Here is a 20,218-nt window from a genome sequence, read left to right as displayed (position 1 = left end):
ATGGAGAGTGCTAAACCCGAGAGGTCGTGACTACTCCAGGAGACAGCTGGTGAGGGGGAAGCTGAGACAATCCCGAATAGATTTGGTACTGGCGTCTCCTGGAGTAGTCACAGAGGTGGACACCGTTGATTACATGCCTAATAGGTGGAGCGATCATTCCCTGCTTCAGGTTCGCATGAGAGGAGCGGGCAGGCCCAGAAACGGAGGTCTGTGGGTTTTAAACAATAAAATCTTAGAAAATGAAAATTTTAAAATAAAGATTAATTCTTTTCTAAACGAAATAAAATATGAAATAACGGAAACCGAAGATTTATTGAAATGGTGGGAGGGGGTAAAAAATAGGATAAAAAAACTCTGCATAAACGAAAGTAAAAAGAGAAAGTGGCAGGAAAAACAGGAAGAGAACGAATTATTAGAAATAATAAAAATTGAAACGAAAAAAATAGAAGAAAATCCGGATCGAAACACAATCATACTTGCAACAGCGCAGGCAAAATTGCACAATTTAACGGCTAACAAATGCAAAGCAGCAGCAATAAGAGCAAAAGCAAAATATCTAGTGGAAGGAGAAAAATCAACAAGTTACTTTCTGGGGTTGGAAAAACGAAAACAGGAAAACTCTTTCATAAAATCGGTAGTAAACAGTGAGGGAGAAATAATAACGGATCTGGGAGGGATTTTAGAAACGGCGCAGAATTTCTATGGCAAATTATTTCAAACTGAAGAAACAGATCAGGACGAAAGGGAAAAAAACATAAATTACCTGGAGAAAAAGTTAGACGAAGCAGACAGGGCCTTCTGTGACTCCGACCTGACAATACAACAAATCACAACAGCCATAAAATCATTAAATACGGGGAAAAGCCCAGGATGGGACGGACTGACAGCTGAATTTTACCAAGCTTTCAGTCCAAACTTGGCCCCCATCCTGGGCCGCGTTTTCAACGAAATAGAAAGAAGGAAAACAACAACGGGGAATTTTGCAAAAGGGATAATAACATTAGTGTATAAAAAGAAAGGGGATAAAAACAAACTAGAAAACTACAGACCAATAAGTCTTTTAAATACGGATTTTAAAATAATTGCGAAAATCTTAGCAAACAGGCTGAAAAGGGTTATTGAGGAGGTGGTGGGTGAGACACAGGCATATGGCGTGCCGGGCAGAGACATTTCTGACTCTGTCCTGGCCGTCAGATGCCTGGTCAAACACATGTGCACAACGGGGGGTTTTTTATTGAGTGTAGATTTTGAAAAAGCTTTTGACCGTGTGGAGCACACCTTTCTATGGCGAGTCCTAGAGAGGCTGGGCTTTGGAGAGCGGTACATTAACTGGATCAAAACACTGTACAGCGGAGCCACCAGCTGCGTCAAAATAAACGGCACGTGCACAAGTGCGTTTCCGCTGAGCAGATCGATCAGACAGGGCTGTCCGCTGTCTGCCATGCTCTTCACCCTGGTGACAGAGCCTCTGGCGGAAGCGGTCAGACGGAATGTAAATATTAGAGGGATTAGAGTGGGAGAGTCTGCGTGCTGCAAGATTGTGCAGTACGCAGACGACACAAATATCACGGTGGTAGATAAAGATAGTGTTAATGAGGTGATGGGCACGATAGATTCGTTTTGTAAAGCATCGGGTGCAAAAATGAATATTAATAAAACACAAATAATGATGTGTGGGGGAGCACAAAGCATACACAACACATGGGGGTTTCAAAATGCGGGAGAGGAAATAAAGATATTGGGGGTGTGGGTGGGGAAAGATGAAGGGAGAGCAAATCAAAAAAATTGGGACATTTTAACAGGGAAAATCAAGAACATAATTAACCTGTGGAAGCAGAGACAGCTGGGGATAAAAGGAAAAATAACTGTAATAAATTCACTAATGATGTCCACTGTAAACCATGTCCTGGCTGTCTGTCCTCTGTCCCCGCAGCAGGAGAGCAACATTAACAAAGCCATCGGCAGCTTCCTGTGGAGGTCTAACATGAACCAGGTCGCCCATGACGTCATGATCCAGCCCGAGGACAGGGGCGGTCTGAGACTAATAGACATCGGATCCAGGAAAAAAGCTTTAAGGATCAAAATAATCAAAAAACTCTTAGAAAACAATAACCTCATCTGGAAAAATTATATTGCAAAGGATCTGTGTCTCGGACCGCCCTTGGACCTGTGGGCACTCTGCCAGAGGCGTTCACCAAGGAGTGTAGGAGTGGTGGACCCTCTGGCGGAGGAGATCATGACGGCGTGGGCTGAGCTGAGGCCTCTGCTGGAAGCAAGGGTCGACGGTGTCCTCCAGGCAGCGGCGCAGCCCCTCTTTGACAACCCAGATGTTACCTGGGGAGGGAGGGAGGTGGTCTGCGCCGCCATGGAACGAGCTGGTTTAGTCCGGCTTGGGGACATTGTCGACCCGGCCGGTGGCATAGAAGCTGCGGGGATCCTGGCCATCCTAAGGAGGGAGAAAATAGTTTTTAGAAAAGGAAAAATTCTGGATGTGTGTGATAAACTGGCTGCCTCTGTCCCTCGGCGCTGGTTACGGTTGCTGAGGGGGGGGAGGCAGCCAGGAACAACTAACCGACTCTCTTGTGAGTTTTATACTCGACAGGACCAGAAAAGTCTACAAGACATCACCACAAAAGGGCTATACAACATCTTCACACGGAACAAGAGGAGACCACCAGCGGCTGACCAGGCGTGGAGGAGAGTTTTCCCTGGCCTCCGGGGGGACAGGATCTGGGCCACACTCAGGGGCGGCGTGGCCCCTGGGAATGTCCTCACAATGGATTTCAGACTAAGGCACAGAAAGATACACCCGGGAATAGTGCTACACCAAATAAACAAAGAGGCATTCAGCAGGGGCTGCGCCGTCTGCGGGGCAGCCGAGGAGACTTTGGAACACCTCTTCCTTGACTGCCCCGCCATCGGCGCCACCCTGAGGAGGCTCAGAGACCTACTGGAGGCCAGGGCGAACGGCTACTGGGAGCAGGAGGAGGAATGGAGACTGTTCTTGCTGTTCGGGGAAAAAAACAAAAACAAGAAAGGACAAACAATAAGAAACACGGCAGGACTTTTTGCAAGGCATGCAATATACACATCCAGAAACACACACAGGAAATCTAACAACCCAGTCGCACCATGGGGGGTGTTCAAAAGCACTTTTCAATTGTATATACGCACCATGGTGATGTGGGACAAGGGAAAGGTGAAGGAAGCACTCTTGGAGGGGCATAGTTTATTTCATTTGGAAGAGGGTGTAGTATACTTTAATTTTTGAAGATTTTGTTTTTTCTATTTCCTGTTTTAGTTTAATTTTTGAACTTGAGATAAAAGAATAAGAGTTTTCTGTTTAGTATATTTTGAATGTTTCTTTTTGTTAAATTGAAATAATGGTATATCATGGTTTGACTTTTCTGTAAATATTTTAAGGAAATTTTTGATAATAAAAGATAAAAAAGAGTCAACAACAAGGAGTTGGTCTCCAATGGAATACAGGTAAACATCAGGGCTCGTCCGGGATTTGAACCCGGGACCTCTCGCACCCAAAGCGAGAATCATACCCCTAGACCAACGAGCCATGTGCGACCTCCTTTTTTTTCATGTGTCAGTCAGTGGAAGAACAACACAAAGCACATGTTCTTCTTAGTTTGACATTGGTAAAGATATGAACAAAGATTTCTTCTAACTGTGTCAACAAAGATTGAACATTTTGCATATCACTGTCCTCCATGAGGAGACTGTCCTCCACGAGGAGACTGTCCTCCATGTCCTCCACAAGGAGACTGTCCTCCACGAGGAGACTGTCCTCCATGTCTAGATAAGGCTTGCTGTCTAGCAGCTGGGAGAAATGTCTTTTTGTGGCTGTGGCATTAGCTCAACATTGAATCATAAAGTTTATTTGTTGCATAACAGGAAGTGGTCTTGTATTAGGGTGTGACCCTCCTGAGTAGCAGAACCTCTCCTTTATAGGGGCTGTCTTGATAACTGCCTCTCATTTCCACCTGTTGTCTGTTCCATTTGCACAACAGCAGCTGAAACTGATTCACATCAGTGTTGATCCTAACTGGACAGGCTGGTTTCACAGTCTTTCCTCGTTCTTTTATCTTTTTACCTTGTTGTTGCCTAGGTAAGTGCAGAGTTCATGCACATCACCACCTGCTTGTCCCGGAGTTCATGTCTTACCTTGACTCTGAAAAGAAGTTGTTCTGCCAGAAAGGAGGAGCAGCAAATTCTGGCTGCCACTAACCAGGGGTGTGTATAATTATTAGCATAGTAATTGATGCCTCAGTAGCTGTGGATACACACTACAATGTTATTTACATTTAAAACATCCTTCATTGCAAATATTTGAAAACCACATTACATTAAATATTGCGAAAACCTTTATTTGGGGGCAAACATTAATAATAGGTGACTGTGTGGAGTTTGCACGTTCTCCCTGTGCCTGCGTGGGTTCTCTCCGGGTGCTCCGGCTTCCTCCCACATTCTAAAGATGTGCCAGGTTAATTGGTCACTCTAAATTGCCCGTAGGTGAATGGTTGTCTGTCTGTGTGCTCCCCTGCGATGGACTGGTGTCCAGGGTCAGACCCCGCCTCTCACCCAAAGCTAGCTGGGATAGGCTCCAGCCCCCTGTGACTCTGCACTGCAGGGGCAGCAAAGAAAAATTCAGCCTCTTTTTACAGTGATGTGTTTTATACAGTGTATTTACTGTTGTGCTCTCCAGAGCAGCACCAGCACCATGGTGGTTCAGCCTTATTTCCAGCCCCCACAAGTACATATAATGTAGTGGCAACTGAAACATATGAAAGAGAGTCCTGTCATCGTGGCATGACGGAAACATGGCTGTGGCAGCCATCACACAAACTAATCTGTTGTCTCATGGAGAGCTGTAAGCCCTGCATGAAGGAGGGCTGCAATGAGCTTGATAAACCTGCCTCCCTGTTGAGCTCCCTGGCTGACCTGAGGGAGACAGAGGGATTTATCACTGTGCAGGGCAAAGTGGCACTTTGACTTTGCTTTGGTATGAAATGTGTTTATTATAGAAATGTGACCACCATGTGTTTCAGATTACTCCAGTAAAAATGGTGCCCTCTGGAAGAGACACTGTTCCCATGGGGGAATGGCTTCTATTGCTGCAGAGATAAAACCTGAAATACCTCCGATTAAATGCAGCATCAATTTACAGACATTTCCTAGTTTTCTACAGGACGCTCATAGACAGCAGGTTGTAATGTGGATGGAAGCAGCAGCATCGCCCATTGAGGTGAGGCAATTAAAACTAACCCACCTCAAATACAGAACATCTCAGTACAGTGGAAAACTTCACACCAATCAATGTACAAACTGAGGTAGGCCCACAGCATTCTCATCTTCACAGGACCATTTGACTTCCTGTCTGGTTACTGCTGAACAGACAATTGTTAGGTTTTTGTTTGAGGCGTGAACCCAAAAGCAGACTGTAGACCAGACATGCCCAATGTCCGGTTCCAAAAATAACCCACAATAGGTGAAATCCGTTAAGTAGTTAGCTTTATTTTTTTACAATTATTCTAGATGTTTTAAGGCTGTAAACCACTCACTACACACTTTATACTCCTTTCTCAGACAGGCATTAACATGTTCACATTTTCTCTCTTGTTTAAACTTTCGTAGAAAAATAAGTCCAGTGTTATAAAAAGAATCCAAAGATGAAAACCTGTTTTCAGTATTCTGCACTGTACAGGAGACACGGCACGGAGGAGATTGATTGACACTGGTCTACAGACTATCCGGATGCAGAACACAATGCACTGTAAAAAAAAAAAAATCTACGAAAGTGCAAGAGGTGAACCGGGTTATAGCGAGGGACCACTGTAATGCAAATAAAATGTTATTTGTTGATTTGTTAATAAAGTTTCGATTTAAATTTCACAACATAATTTATTTGCATTCAATTTATCTTTTTGTTTTTTAACCATCATTTAATCCAAGTCATGAGGCAGAATCAGAAGCCTAGATATCAGAGGCATAATACAAAGGTCCCATCCCAAAGCAGAATCTAGTCTGAAGACCCAGACTTCACCCATAAGGTCTGCATCATCCACAGAAACATCAAATCAGCTCATCACCTTAAAAATACAGGGCCAGATCCACCAATCATTATAGGAAAAACCACATTAAATCTGGCCAATTTCATTAAACCAGCATCCCCCACTGACTACACAGTTGTTGCTAGAAGGTAATGCTAAAAATTGGGAACATACTGCAACTCATACAACACTATGAGGAAAGCATGAATAATGAGATTCAAGATCTCTCAGAGTTCCCTAACCAAGACTGGGAGGGGATTGCCACTGCCTGGGCCAAGAAAAACTTGGGCCACAAAACTTGGACTGAAACCAGAGACTATAACAGAGACCAAGTCCTTTCTGAGTCCAACTTAAGAACACAGGTTCCTCCCCAGACCCAGCATGGCACACACCTCCAGAGGGCTGCCCCCACACAGAGGACCACATGCTCCACCACACCTGTACCTCACTTCTTCCACCTCCTCAGACCACTACCACAACTACAGCCACAATAACTGTGGGAGAGGGGGACAGGGCTGCTCTCCAGTCCAGTCCACCCAGAACATTTGAAACCCTTCCTCCTCCTCTGTTTCCTGGCGTCCCTCATCCTCTCTTCTCCTCTCACCAGGACCCACTGATGCATGCTAAACCCTGGAGGGAGCAGAGAATCAGCAGCAGACACATACAAGTGAAGGTCACAAATGAAAGTGGAGCACAGCAAAGCAGCTTCACTGAGAACAGTGAGCTGGCACAGGATCCCTCCTCTCAACCTCCACTTCAGGGAGACCACTGCTTCCCAGATGATCATCACTCAACCAGCATAGGACCGCCTGGAAGATAATCAGCCACCTATGACTCCACTAATGATGACAACCACACCAACCCCTTCCAGAGCCAAGAAATACAGGTGGACAGCTATCCAGGAGCCACTTTCCACCACGCCGAGGCCATCCTAAGGAAGGCTGCCATGACCACAGACATTAAAACATTTATTCTTTCTTTTGGCCTTAACAACAGGAAACAGAAAACCAGATCCACCACAATTAAACAGCTGCAAGGGACTCTCAGAGTAGCCAGAAACAGGTTTCCAAATGCTACTGTTCTGGTACCCATTATTAACCTTTCTACTGCTCTTCCCAAACAGGACCAGCTCAACATGCAAATTTTGAACAGCTACATTGCAAAAAACTGTGATTTCATCCCACAGCCGCCTACTAAGGATTTTGAGACAAAATCCATTGGCAGGACAATGCACAGTGAAGTTATAAGGAGTTGATGTTTAATGGCAAAGGGTTGACAGCTACAACTTCACTACAACTAATTGTTGAATTAAGGATATGATGTAAAAGTGTTACCATTTGATGGATCAGGTTTACACAGATTTACATGTCGCATGGCAAAGACTACTGCTTCTCCAAGTCAGCGAAGAGGAGGATGGCGGAGCAACGTACTGAGGTTGTCACACCACAGTACCGGCAGGAGTCTGGTGTGGCTGTTGCATTTCTGTTGGTGTCAGCACTTTTCTATGTGTTTGCATTTGCAAATACAGCTCCTCTTACTATGTAGAGGAGCAGCGACATGTTAGGTCTCCAGGTTCAGCAATTTTGGAACAACTTCTGACACAAAGAGCCAGACTGCGTCGATGAGGCTTCTGATTGGCTTGCAGGCTTTCTCCTCCGCCACCCACAGGCTTGGCGTAGTTATGATCGCTCTTGGGAGCATATTTATACGGGTTAATGTAAACATGTGCACAATGTTATTTTGGAAAACGGAGGGAAGGAAATATTTGTTTTTCAAAATACCCGGCTATGTGTCAACAGGGTCTAAGACAGGAACAAAGAGGACACACAGAGTGGGACACAGACACACTGACCAAGGACCAGGAGAAGCTCGGGGATTATATACACAAGGACACAGGTGAGAACAATCAGGGCGGGGCAGCCAATCAACATGGAGGAACAACAAGAAGAAGCATTTCGGAGTGCGCATTTTAAGGCCGCTTACGTCACAAAGCTGCACGAAGGCTGTCTCTATTTGCCAAAATTTGGAGGGTCCTTCAAATGCGGCCTCCAAATGCGTCCTCCTTTTGCCTGAATTCGGAGGATGCATCGCTACCATCCTTCGTGGCCTTACATATCCCAAGATGCTTTGTGGGCCTATTTTTTTCAACAGTACAATGACGGACCAAGCGAGCGGCACCGGCAGTAGTGCCGAATTCACATTTAAATGTAAGTGAAGAGCAGTAGTTTGAAGGATTTTTAAAATGCTAGTAGTGATAGCGGCATTAAAAAAATTATAGTTTTATATTTAAAAACATTACGTCCTGTTGCTACGAGGCGCTGTAAACGTAAACTAAACCATTTACTGTAGTATAGTATAAAGCATAGTTCACTTGAGGAGCAATATTATCGTTATTAGATCAAATGGTAATTTGCCTGTTGACAATTGACCATCTCTTTACAGGAGCTAAAAACACAGCCATCCTCAGCTGGAGGTAACTGTTGAGTGATAAACCTGATGCCACACACGTGAAGCTTCACATATCTGTGATAGTGTGATCTTGTGTGTTTACCTGTTGTCTTTTGCTTTTCTTTTGTTCAGAACAATGCTGCAAAGAATGGGCCTGGAGGGCACAGTGGAGCCCCAACAGGCCAAAAAAAATGGGACAACTAGAAGAAGAAATAATGTGCAGGTTTGGATAATGATAGGGAAACTACATATGTTGCATATGTTGTCCATAACTGTTCCAAAGTAGTTAAAATGCTCTGTTGTTCTCGGTGTGGTCATATAGCCTACACCTTAAAAACACAGTCCTTGTGCCGGTCCTGTTGGCATCAAGCCTTCATCAGAAAATCAGATCAGATCAGATCTTTGTTTCTGCATCACCCATTTCAGAGAGCACATTAAACTCATAAAAATATATATTTTATTATATATATATTTTATATATATATATTTTGAAAGGATTTGATTCTTCAGCATTGAGCTGTGTGAGTGCTGCTATCAGGAAATCAGAGTTAAACAGTGAGAGCAGAAATCCCCCAGAGGGCTGGACCTGACTGCTGTCCTGATAAAGACATGAGCAGAGACATGAGGAGGACTGTCTGGAGGACACACAGAGTGGACATGGGTCACAGAGTGCTGCTGCTGTTTGTGTCTCTGCAGCATGGGCAGCTGCTCCTGCTCCACTCGTCACCGGCTGATTGTTCACACCTGTGATCAGTCATCAGCCAATCCTGCTGCAGCTTCCATCTAGTATATGTGTCCAATGGAAGCTGAGCAACATGTCAGCTACACACATAGAAACACTACACATAGTTTGTCAGCATGTATTATAACAATCCCCTTTTCCTCCTTCACCCGCTATCAGCAGGAAGGTTCTCCCTTTTGAGCCGGGTCCTGCTCAAAGTTTCTTCTAGTTAAAAGGGTTTTTTCTTGCCACTGTAACCCAGGTTATTTGTACTTATGATGTATTTCTTTTTTTCTTTCTTTTTTTTCATTACGTACATTTTCCGAGTGTGCCTTGAACGCAGCACTGGCGAGCTTCCCGACAGGCATGGCCGGTGTTCCAGTTTAACTGGTGATCAAGTTGTCTGGTGATATATGTTTATATTCCATGTAACCAGATGTGCTTGGTGATGGCCTCCGCAGATTCGTCACAATCCGAGACCACTCCTATGCTGTGTGGCCGTCAAATGTTGCAAGATATAGATATCCACATTGAATAAAAACAGCCGTCCTGTCCATGCCATGCACAGAAAATAAAAGCTTGCGTCACTGCATGGCCACCCCTAGACATTGCATGTAATCGTTTGTAGTGAGGTTATAGGCTACTTTGTAGGCAGGATGTTCAAACAGAATTTGTTCCAAATGTTTTCTAATTACAAGGATCAAGGGTAAACCTGTGGTAAAATAACCATGGTGCTACAAGTCCTGCTGATAAGCCCTCAACCAATAACTATCTGTGTGCATTAAAAGCCTAAATAAGCCGTGTTCGATTACACCATTGAACCACACACACATTCAGCCAGATGAACCTTTCAAAATAATGTTTATTGTTGTAATGATAGCTTCCATGTTACAAACACACTACACAATAAAATGTGGCATCCACAGGGGGTTGACCTATGCAGTCCCAGTGGAACCACCTCCCACACAGTGTACACTCGATCTAAGAGAAAAAAACATGCATGACTGTTCCACAATCAATATCTTAAATTCCATTTAGAAGTGTAGAAGAATGTCCTTACCCATTTAGCATGTGCGTCATGCGTACCACACATTTGACACAGTTCAGAGAGATCATCTGTTGATGAGAGATATTGATTATATTTCCTGAAATAAACACCTGTAATACGATATAAACCAACCTGTTTCATTGAGTAGCCTTTGGGCTATTTCCATTCGCTATTGTGTGATTTGCTCCTCAGAAAAGGGTTCATTCAGCACCTCTTGGCCCAAAACCATATCTGCCAACGTAAACAAATATGTAGATGTAGGACCATTAACTAGGTCAGTATAAGTTGTATATAAACAGATGACAACACATCCGCTTACTTTACACACAACCCCACAGGAAGTTGCATCCTGCTGACTTGGATGAGCAACTGTACTACAAGCTGTTGGAATCAATGTACATAAGTTATCCTACTTTTACTTCATTCTATATGAGTTTATATGAGTTACATCTTACTCTTTATGTGTGCATAATGATCTAAGTATCTTGCTGTGTGTAGTATCATTTAACCTGTTGATTTATGCTTCTATTTGAGTTAACCTAAATCACATGAGTGTTTTCTATTTGAGTTAACCTAAATCACATAAGTGTTTATGTTTGAAGGTATGCTTACTCTAGTTGAACTTTGACATGTCTATACAGCATGGTATGTGCAGCTTAACCACTTTACAACAGGTCAAGACTGGAGAAAGAACAGAGGCCGAAGATGACACACACACACTTTCACACAGAGCTTGTTGAAGATGTTCAAGGACATCGTAAAACGAAACTAAGATTTGTGATGCATGAACCCTTTGTCCCTTAGTAAACTATGTATTAGGGCGTTCCCAACTAATAAAAGGCTTGGAGAACCCAGAGCTGCTTCAGAGTGGCGTGGGAGATTGTAACTGAGCAGTCTCTGGTCACTCTCCTTGCAAGTAAAAGATATCTAACTCTCTGTGTCTCTTTTGTACAGGTTGTGTAATACAAATGTTTGGGGTTTGAACCTAACATTTAATTGGTCCTTCGAGCCGGATTCCAAGATACCTGACGATCCCAGCGGACGAGGTGAGATCCAGAGAAAGACAGTGGCCACTGCTTGAGACCCTTTCCGGGACTGGTCCCTCCCTCGTGGGCTGGGGTCCGATGGTTGACGGAAAGTCCAGGAGACACAGACGAGTGTGAGTATAGATTTCCTTAAAAAGGGGGAATGTGTGAAAGACGCGCGCAGTAAAAGATAAGAAGTACAAGAGGATGGTGAAATCCTCTGTGTGTTGACAAGAGGATAGTGAGATCCTCTGTGTGTTGAAGAAGTGACAAGAGGATAGTGAAATCCTCTGTGTGTTGAAAAAGTGAATAAAACCGAATAAAATCAGGTCAAGTAAAAAAGTCCGCAGGAGGGTAGACTCCCCTAGTTTAAAATGACTAGTTAAATTCTACGTAGGTCAGCGGAACCTGTTTGGCAACTGTGTTAAAATTAAAAGTAAAAAGTGAAGTGCACGTTCGAACAAAAAGGTGTGAAAGTGAATGTGTGAATGGAAACATAATTACCACTAGGTAATTATATTTCATATAAAACAACAAGACTCAAATGGTGAGCCTTTGTGGATGCATGTAGGCAAGAAAACTCCACCTGAAAAGGTTGAAGTGAGTTTTACCACAAAAGGTTGTTGATTGCCATCTTGTTGAAAGAAATCCAGTGATAGAATACAGCAGGTATTAAGACCCACTGGATCCAACATCTAGATCAAAATGGGGAAGGGGCAAAGCAAAACCCGACAAAAGTTAATTGATGAGTTAACTTGTAAAGATTGGAAAATAGTTCAAAAGGCAGATGAGGCCGCGATAGAACCGTTAGGTCGTTGGATAAAAAAGTATAGTTTTAATGGTAAACTATCAACTACTGATGTAAAAGACCTACAACTCAAAATTAGGATCAAATGTAAAGATGATAAAAATAAATTGAAAAAAGAAGGTTATGAACACACGCAGGTCTGGATCAAAATAGCAGGACAGCGTGAGGAGGGTGAGAAGAAGGCGAGACGGGAGAGGGATGAGAAAAAGAAAAAAGGGGCAGCAGGCAGTGACAGTGTAGGAGAGAAACAGACATTGATGTTTCACAGGAAGGAGGATGATGAATTTAGTGGGCCATATGCAGAGGCTAGACAGCTGTTGCAACAACAGGCTGAGGTCTCCGCTCCAGACACACACATAGCAGCGGGGCCACCAGGGGGGCCACCCAAATACACACCTCTTGCAAATGCAATTTCACAGCCCAGCTACGCACCTCCTGTATTTGAAACTCCACACACAATGCTGACCCGTTCAAAAGGCCGTGTAGGAGACTGGTCAAAAGGCTTAACAACCGGAATACAAAATATGTTTTCTCCGAAACCAAAAATACCTGATTTCTCACAAGAGAGAGAAGACACAGATGTTTTCCCTCTAATAGAATTACCTAATCCACGCGCAGGCCAGGAGGGTGAGAGAGAGGTGATTAGAGTATTCAGAACTTGGACTCAAAGTGATGTTAAAAAAGCAGTTGAGGGGATTCCACACCCTAAGGAGGATGTTGAGGAATGCATCACACAAATGGAAAATCTGCGACAATCATATCATTTAAATGGAGCAGAAGTTCAGCAAATTTGGATGACCTTAACAGGTCCTGACTGGTTTTATGTAAAAGGAAATTATTCCCCTACTGATGCACAAAACCAGATTCATCCTCCTGAGAGTGGGGAATTAAATGGAAATGTGAATCCGCTTTTAGACCGGATCAGAAACAGATATAGAAGGAGAGCAAATTACACTGAAATTGGAAGGTGTAAACAAAAGCCAGAGGAGCCGTTTGAGGAGTACAGAGTAAGGATGGAGAAAATTTTTAGAGCGCACAGTGGTCTAGTGATGGATGACGCTGATGATGGAGCTTATAAACAACAGCTAAAAAACGCTTTACACTCAGGCTCACTACCAGAGATTAGTGGGTGGGTAAGTCGTCATTATATAGGCATGAGCGGGGGAACACTCGCAGAGTATGTAAATCATGCCCTGCATGCGGAGAAAGTCATTAGCAGCAAAAAAGGAAAAAAGGAGTTGGTCTTCTATCAGGAAGAAGAAGAGCCAGCTGTGTTTTATCAACAAGCCAGAGGTCGAGGTCGCGGACGCGGTAGGGCCAGAGGCAGAGGAGGTTTTAGGTCACGCTCAACTGATAACCCCAGAGCGTGCTGGTCATGCGGAAAGGAAGGCCACATAGCGAGAGATTGCAGAAGCAATCCCTCCCCCCACAGTCACGGGACAGCATGACTAGAACATACACAGTTAGAAGGAGAACCTGAGGAAGAGGTTGATGAAGGAGAGGAAGTGTTAAATCTAGAGGATTTGTTTTTTGAGGAGAAAATAAGGCCAGAGATCACTATAATGGTACAAGGCACTCCAGTTAAATTTCTTTGTGACACTGGAGCGTGCAGGACCACAATTAGAGAAAAGCTACCGCACCTTTCATTGGGCCCTAATTATTCTACTGTACGATCAGCACAAGGTGCTATTAAAATGGTTCAAGAAACAGAACCTATATGGCTTAGAGACCCGAAAGGAAAATCATGTCAGCTATCAGTTTTGTGGCTGCCAGAATGTCCAGTAAATTTGCTTGGAAGAGATGCCTTAGTTTCTCTAGGCCTAGCCATTGTACCAACACCTGAAGGATTAAAAATGATCAGACAGAAACCAGATGAAGTATATGTAGTGCAAGGGACAGGGAAACCTAATTACTACTATACACTTGACGTTCCTAACAGGCAACCCATTTCTATGGGAGATTCTCTTATGAATGAAGGGAAAGGAGCGGTGAGGCAGGTTCAGGATCAAATGTCACCAAATGATTTGCATATCACCATGTGGTACACTGACCACGTTGATCCTAAGTATAAAGAACGTTTGGATAAAGTCACACCTGCTAAAGTGACAGTGACATACTTGTATTCTGATGGTATGGCAAATGCTGCAGCTGCAGTCACTGTACCAGATCAAGTTAAGACTTTGTACAGACAACACTGGAACCACATGCACATCTCGCTATGTAAACACACACATGCTAGATGGAGAGATCTCGGACAGCTAGTGAATAGAGGAGAGAAAGCTTGTGATTGGACAGCAACAGGTGTAAACACCTGGTATAGTGATTCAACTGAACTGACCAGAAAAGCATTATTCTGGACTGTGACTGTCCAAGCAGGAGTACATTTGGCTGAAACTGAAAAGTGATACATTTTCTTCACTGATGAGCAGGAAAATTTATTGAAACAAGTTCCCTCTGAACTATGGTCACAAGGACCCACGGATGTAGGACTAGTGAAACGAGCACAACCGGTAATAATCAGGCCCAAAACAGAACATCGTCCTAGAATAAAACAGTATCCTTTAAAGCCTGATGCAATGGAAGGAATAGAACCGGTAATTGAGGATTTAAAGAAAGCAGGTGTATTGATAGAATGCGCAGACTCCCCAGTGAACACGCCTATTTTTCCAGTGAAAAAGGCGCCTCCATCTACAGGGTGGAGGATGGTTCAGGATTTGATAGCAGTGAATAATGCAGTAATTCAGAGGTCTCCATGCGTAGCAGACCCACATACACTATTAAATTCACTGAATCCAAAAGCTAAATATTTTACTGTGATAGACATAAGCAATGCATTCTTTTCGGTACCAGTGCATAAAGATAGCCAATTCTGGTTTGCATTTACTTTCAAAGGGAAAAGATACACATACACCAGGTTGCCTCAAGGTTATTGTGAAAGTCCAACTATCTATTCACAAGTAATTGCTTCTAGTCTTTCCACTTTTGAACCTCCAAGTAAGAGTCAATTGCTTACTTATGTAGATGACATTCTCGTGGCGTCAGAAACAGAGGCAGGCTGTAAAACGGACACGATTGCATTGTTAAAACATTTGGCACAAGAGGGCCATAAAGTAAACAAAAGCAAACTACAGTTCTGTCAGGAAAAAGTAAAATATTTAGGACACCAGTTATGTACAGGGGGGAGAACAATACTGGAGGAGAGAAAAGCTGCAATTCTACAAGCACCCAAGCCACTAACAAAAAAGCAGATGATGTCATTTTTAGGTTTGACTAATTATTGCCGAAGTTGGGTGCCGAATTATGCAGAATTAACTGCACCATTGCAGTCTTTGATGTATAAGGAAGAATTGAAAATGTCTGACAGCCTTAAGTGGACAATTGAAGCTGAAAATGCTCTGTGCAATTTAAAACAGGCCATGGTAAGCAGCTGCACATTGGCCTTACCAGACTACCAAAAGGAGTTTGTGCAAATGGTAGATTGTAAAGGATATTTCATGACCTCAGTTTTGACACAAATGCATGGAAATAAACTCAGGCCAATTGCCTACTACTCGACAAAGTTGGATGCTGTAGCATGTGCATTGCCTCATTGCGTGAGAGCAGTGATCGCTGCGTCATTAGCTGTAATTTCAAGTGCAGACATTGTACTTTTTCATCCGTTACTTTTAAAAGTCCCTCATGCTGTGTCTGCCTTATTATTGCAAACCAAAATGACTTTTCTCTCCCCGGCCAGACATTTATCCTGCATGTCCATTTTACTCTCACAGCCACATCTAAAAATAGAACGGTGCACAGTGCTTAACCCGGCTACACTCGTGCCCACGGAAGGGGAGGGGGAGCCTCATGACTGTGAATCTCTATCAGAACAGACAGCTAAGAGCAGAGCAGACTTAAAGGATATTCCTTTACAGCAGGGACACACACTGTTTGTTGACGGTTCTTCTAAAAAGGATGATAAAGGAAAAACAAAGACAGGCTATGCTGTCGTAACACAAGATAAGGTTTTGAGAGCAGAGGCACTCCCTCAACATTTTTCTGCACAAGCAGCAGAATTAGTAGCTCTCACTGAAGCTTGTAAATTAATGAAAGACAAAATAGCAACAATTTACACTGACAGCCAATACGCATATGCAACAACTCATACATTTGCGCAACATTGGAAAAATAGAGGCATGATAACATCTACGGGAAAACCAGTAACACATGCAAAACTTCTTTCAGAACTGCTACAGGCTATAAATTTGCCGAAAAAATTAGCCATATGCAAATGTGCAGCACACACAAACGGGACTGATCCTGTTTCGAGAGGAAATGCATTTGCAGACAAAACAGCAAAAGAAGCCGCGCAGGGTGAAATCCATGTTTTCAGTATGTCAGACACTAACTTAAACCATGACATACTACGTGATATGCAACAACAATCACCCAACCAAGAGCTGGAACAGTGGAAACGAAAGGGGGCACAACTAAAAGAGGGAATATACACATGACCAGAAAATAAACCAATCCTACCAAAAAATCTATATAAATGGGCCGCTATATGGAGCCATGGGCAAACACATGTCTCCACAGGGGGGATGTTGAGCTTGGTAGCCAGAAAGTACACAACATATGGATTCAATTCCTATTCAAAAAATTTTTGCAGAGCATGTTTGATATGTGCAAAACATAATGCTCAAGGCAATTTGAGACCAAGAAGAGGACAGTTTCCAAAACCTAATTATCCGTTCCAGCACATACACATGGATTTCATAGAACTAAACAAAAGTGAAGGTAAAAAATACTGTTTAGTCATAATTGATTCTTTTTCAAAATGGATTGAACTATTTCCTACCAAAAACCCAGACGCACTAACGGTAGCGAAAGCTTTGTGTAAAGACATTATTCCTCGCTATGGGATTCCAGAAAAAATCTACAGTGACAACGGTTCTCATTTTGTAAATCAACTAATCTCTAACATAGGCAAAATGTTTTGTATAGATCTAAAACACCATTGTGCTTATCATCCACAGAGCGCAGGGTTGGTAGAGAGAATGAATGGAACAATAAAAAATAGACTTAAAAAATGTATGGAAGAGACAAACAGACCATGGACTAAATGCTTAGATTTAGTAAAGTTGTACATAAACATTACAAGTACAAATGGACTAACACCTTATGAAATTCTGTTTGGCAGACCTTACAGATTGCCTTTCTTTCAAAATGTGTGGGAAACTGATGACGAAAGTACTTTAGCTGACTACATGAGAAAAATGCTGGAGCAACGAAAAGAGGTGTTTAATCAGACCGATAACGATGATACATCCTCTGTGTTCCCACAGGATGACCAGCTAGTAGAGCCAGGAGACTGGGTCCTGATAAAAAGTATAAAGAAGAAACATTGGCATTCACCTAAGTGGGAAGGCCCGTATCAGGTACTTTTAACAACTGGCACAGCAGTGAAGGTTGCAGAAAGGAGTACTTGGGTTCATTTGTCTCATTGTAAGAAAATAATTAAACATGAGTAAAATAACTTTTATGTTTATAGCGTATGCAGTTGCTGTCATCCTCTGTATTGTAGTGTTAGTGCTGTGGTATTTGGTGTAGATTAGTGACTTCTCAAAACAGGCACCTCCAGAGCAAAGGCCGACTACAAAGGGGGCCGTAACCATAGGTTGCTGTCGTCTCAAACCCGGTGAAGATTGTCCACCACTCTGGGCAGGTGATTTAGGAGGAGTCTTAGGAATGTTGAAAAATGGTGTTGACCCCAGCACATAAGAGGATGGTAGCCGTAGCAGGAGCAATTGGACTCGTTGCTATAACTATAATCTTGCTATGGGAAAGATATGAGACACTATCAGCTAAGGAAAAGAGAGCGATCGACTTTGTTCCTGTACACCCATGCTCAGAAAAATATCGCCAACCTGACTTCAACCCAGAAGTAGTTTTGTGTTACAACTCTGTAGCTGTGAGCCAGACCATTGTTATTCCTAGTTCCGCCTTTCAGACTGCAGTTCATCGTTCACAGCCAAAAGACTATTTCGGACATACATTTTACCTTGATTGTACTCCCTATGGTAGGTCACCTATGGGTGACAGCGGGTCGTGGGGTACAGTTTTTAGATCCACTGATCTGAAGTGGGCTCCAAATTCCTACGGATGGGCTGAGTGTGCCCAAGAATTTAAGAGAATCATTCCTACTCTGATGGTCACTAAAGACAGTGTAACATTAAAGGTCAAATCTGGACATGTACTCTTAGACAGAGAAAACTGTAGACGAGTATACTTGTGTGCCTGGATGTCAGGTCGTGATCCATGCTGGATTTTACGATTATGTTCCCTTCTGAGTACAGGGCAGGACACGACTTTCAACAACACGGAGGGTAAACTCGTTGTGGCAGGAGGCCAACCAAGGACAAAGACAATCATCATTAAGGAGGAAGATGGTGAGACGGATGAATGGTTCAAAATTACTACTGGCATTTCAGGATTTGAGAATAATTGGCTTTTAATGGCAGAACAAGCTGCCCAAGCAACACAGGCAGATTGTGTTGTGTGTTTGAGTGCTAGACCACTCCTACAGGTTGTACCTTCAGCTTTGAATTTGACATGCCTAGTAAATGTAATGAGCTATACTACTCCGTCAGCAAAATGTTCCTTTTGGGATAAAATTCACCCTCTAACTCCACCTGAAAGGAAAAAGCCTAAGTTTTCTAACAAAGTAGCTGCAGGAAATTTCACATGTGTTAACCGTACAGGTACAGGTAAAAGACTGGGAAGACTGAATGACACACAATGTTATGCTGTGGAAACTGTGGGTGAGCACTTCAAGCCAAAATCCCGCAGCGACATCTGGTGGTGGTGTGGAGATGACAGATTGTTTGATGTATTACCAGCTAAAACCACAGGACTGTGTGCTTCTGTAACATTGATTCTGCCTGTATCCCTCGTTCCTCTCTCAGCTACAGATTTAGTTGAGAATGTTAAAAGTGTGATGCCTCATCATTGGATCCATACAGCTAAAAGGAGATCCACTAGGTCTTGGCAGGGTGATGACCCGACATACATAGACAGCATCGGAGTACCCAGGGGCGTCCCAGATGAGTATAAACTGGTAAACCAAGTTTCTGCAGGTTTTGAATCTGTTTTATGTTGGTGGTGCACTATTAATAAGAATGTAGACCGAATCAACTACATCCACTTTAATGTGCAGAAATTAGGAAACAAAACTGAAGAAGGTTTTTCCGCTATTCACGAGCAGCTTTCCGCTACCTCTTTAATGGCTTTCCAAAATCGTATTGCTGTTGATATGTTGTTGGCAGAGAAAGGTGGAGTCTGTTCCATCTTTGGGGACCAGTGCTGCACGTTCATTCCGAATAACACAGCAGCTGATGGCAGCCTTACCAGGGCTCTGGAAGGCTTAAAATCCCTTAACAGCAAGATGAAAGACCATTCTGGAGTGGACACATCGCTGTGGAACGGTTTTGGAGACATGTTTGGCAAGTATAAACAATTGGTGATGTCCATCATCATGTCTATCGCTGTATTTGCCGCTATTCTCACCTTATGTGGATGTTGTTGCATTCCCTGCATTAGAGCATTGTGCACTAGAATGATAACCACCGCCATAGCACCTGTTAGAGCAGAGATGCGGGAAGTGTATGCTCTGTTACCTTTTGTTGTAGAAAATCCGCCGGAGGATGAAGATGAGGATGACGATGACGAAGACATCCATGGACCGCCACCTTACTGTGGTGGAGGGGTTTGAGTGCCCAGATGATCCTAGGAGCTATGTTGTCGGGGGCTTAATGCCCCCAGCAGGGTCTCCCAAGGCAAACAGGTCCTGGGTGATGGGCCAGACTAAGAGCGGTCCAAAAACCCCCTTATGAGGCAAGTAAAATCAAGGACCGTGACGTCGCCCGGTATGGCGCAGCCGGGGCCCCACCCTGGAGCCAGGCCCGGGGTTGGGGCTCGAATGCGAGCGCCTGGTGGCCGGGCCTTTCCCCACGGGGCCCGGCCGGGCTTAGCCCGAAGCAGCGACGTGGGGCCGACCTCCCATGGGCCCACCACCGGTGGGAGGAACCGTAAGGGGCCGGTGCAGAGTGGATTGGGTGGCAGTCGAAGGCG

The 20,218-nt window shown here is 43.6% G+C and overlaps 1 non-coding gene across 1 annotated transcript; it reads right to left on the bottom strand.

Annotated features, from left to right (window-relative positions):
• Positions 1-3,499: 3,499 nt before the first annotated feature.
• Positions 3,500-3,571, bottom strand: trnap-ugg (transfer RNA proline (anticodon UGG)). The gene has a single exon. It is a non-coding gene; the product is annotated as a tRNA-Pro (tRNA).
• Between the last annotated feature and the right edge of the window lie 16,647 nt (positions 3,572-20,218).

Source organism: Parambassis ranga, unplaced genomic scaffold (assembly GCF_900634625.1).
Source record: "Parambassis ranga unplaced genomic scaffold, fParRan2.1 scaffold_22_arrow_ctg1, whole genome shotgun sequence".
NCBI classification, from domain to species: Eukaryota; Metazoa; Chordata; class Actinopteri; family Ambassidae; genus Parambassis; species Parambassis ranga.
The sequence above is the reverse complement of the archived record's forward strand: the minus strand, read 5'-3'. Positions and strand labels throughout refer to the sequence as shown.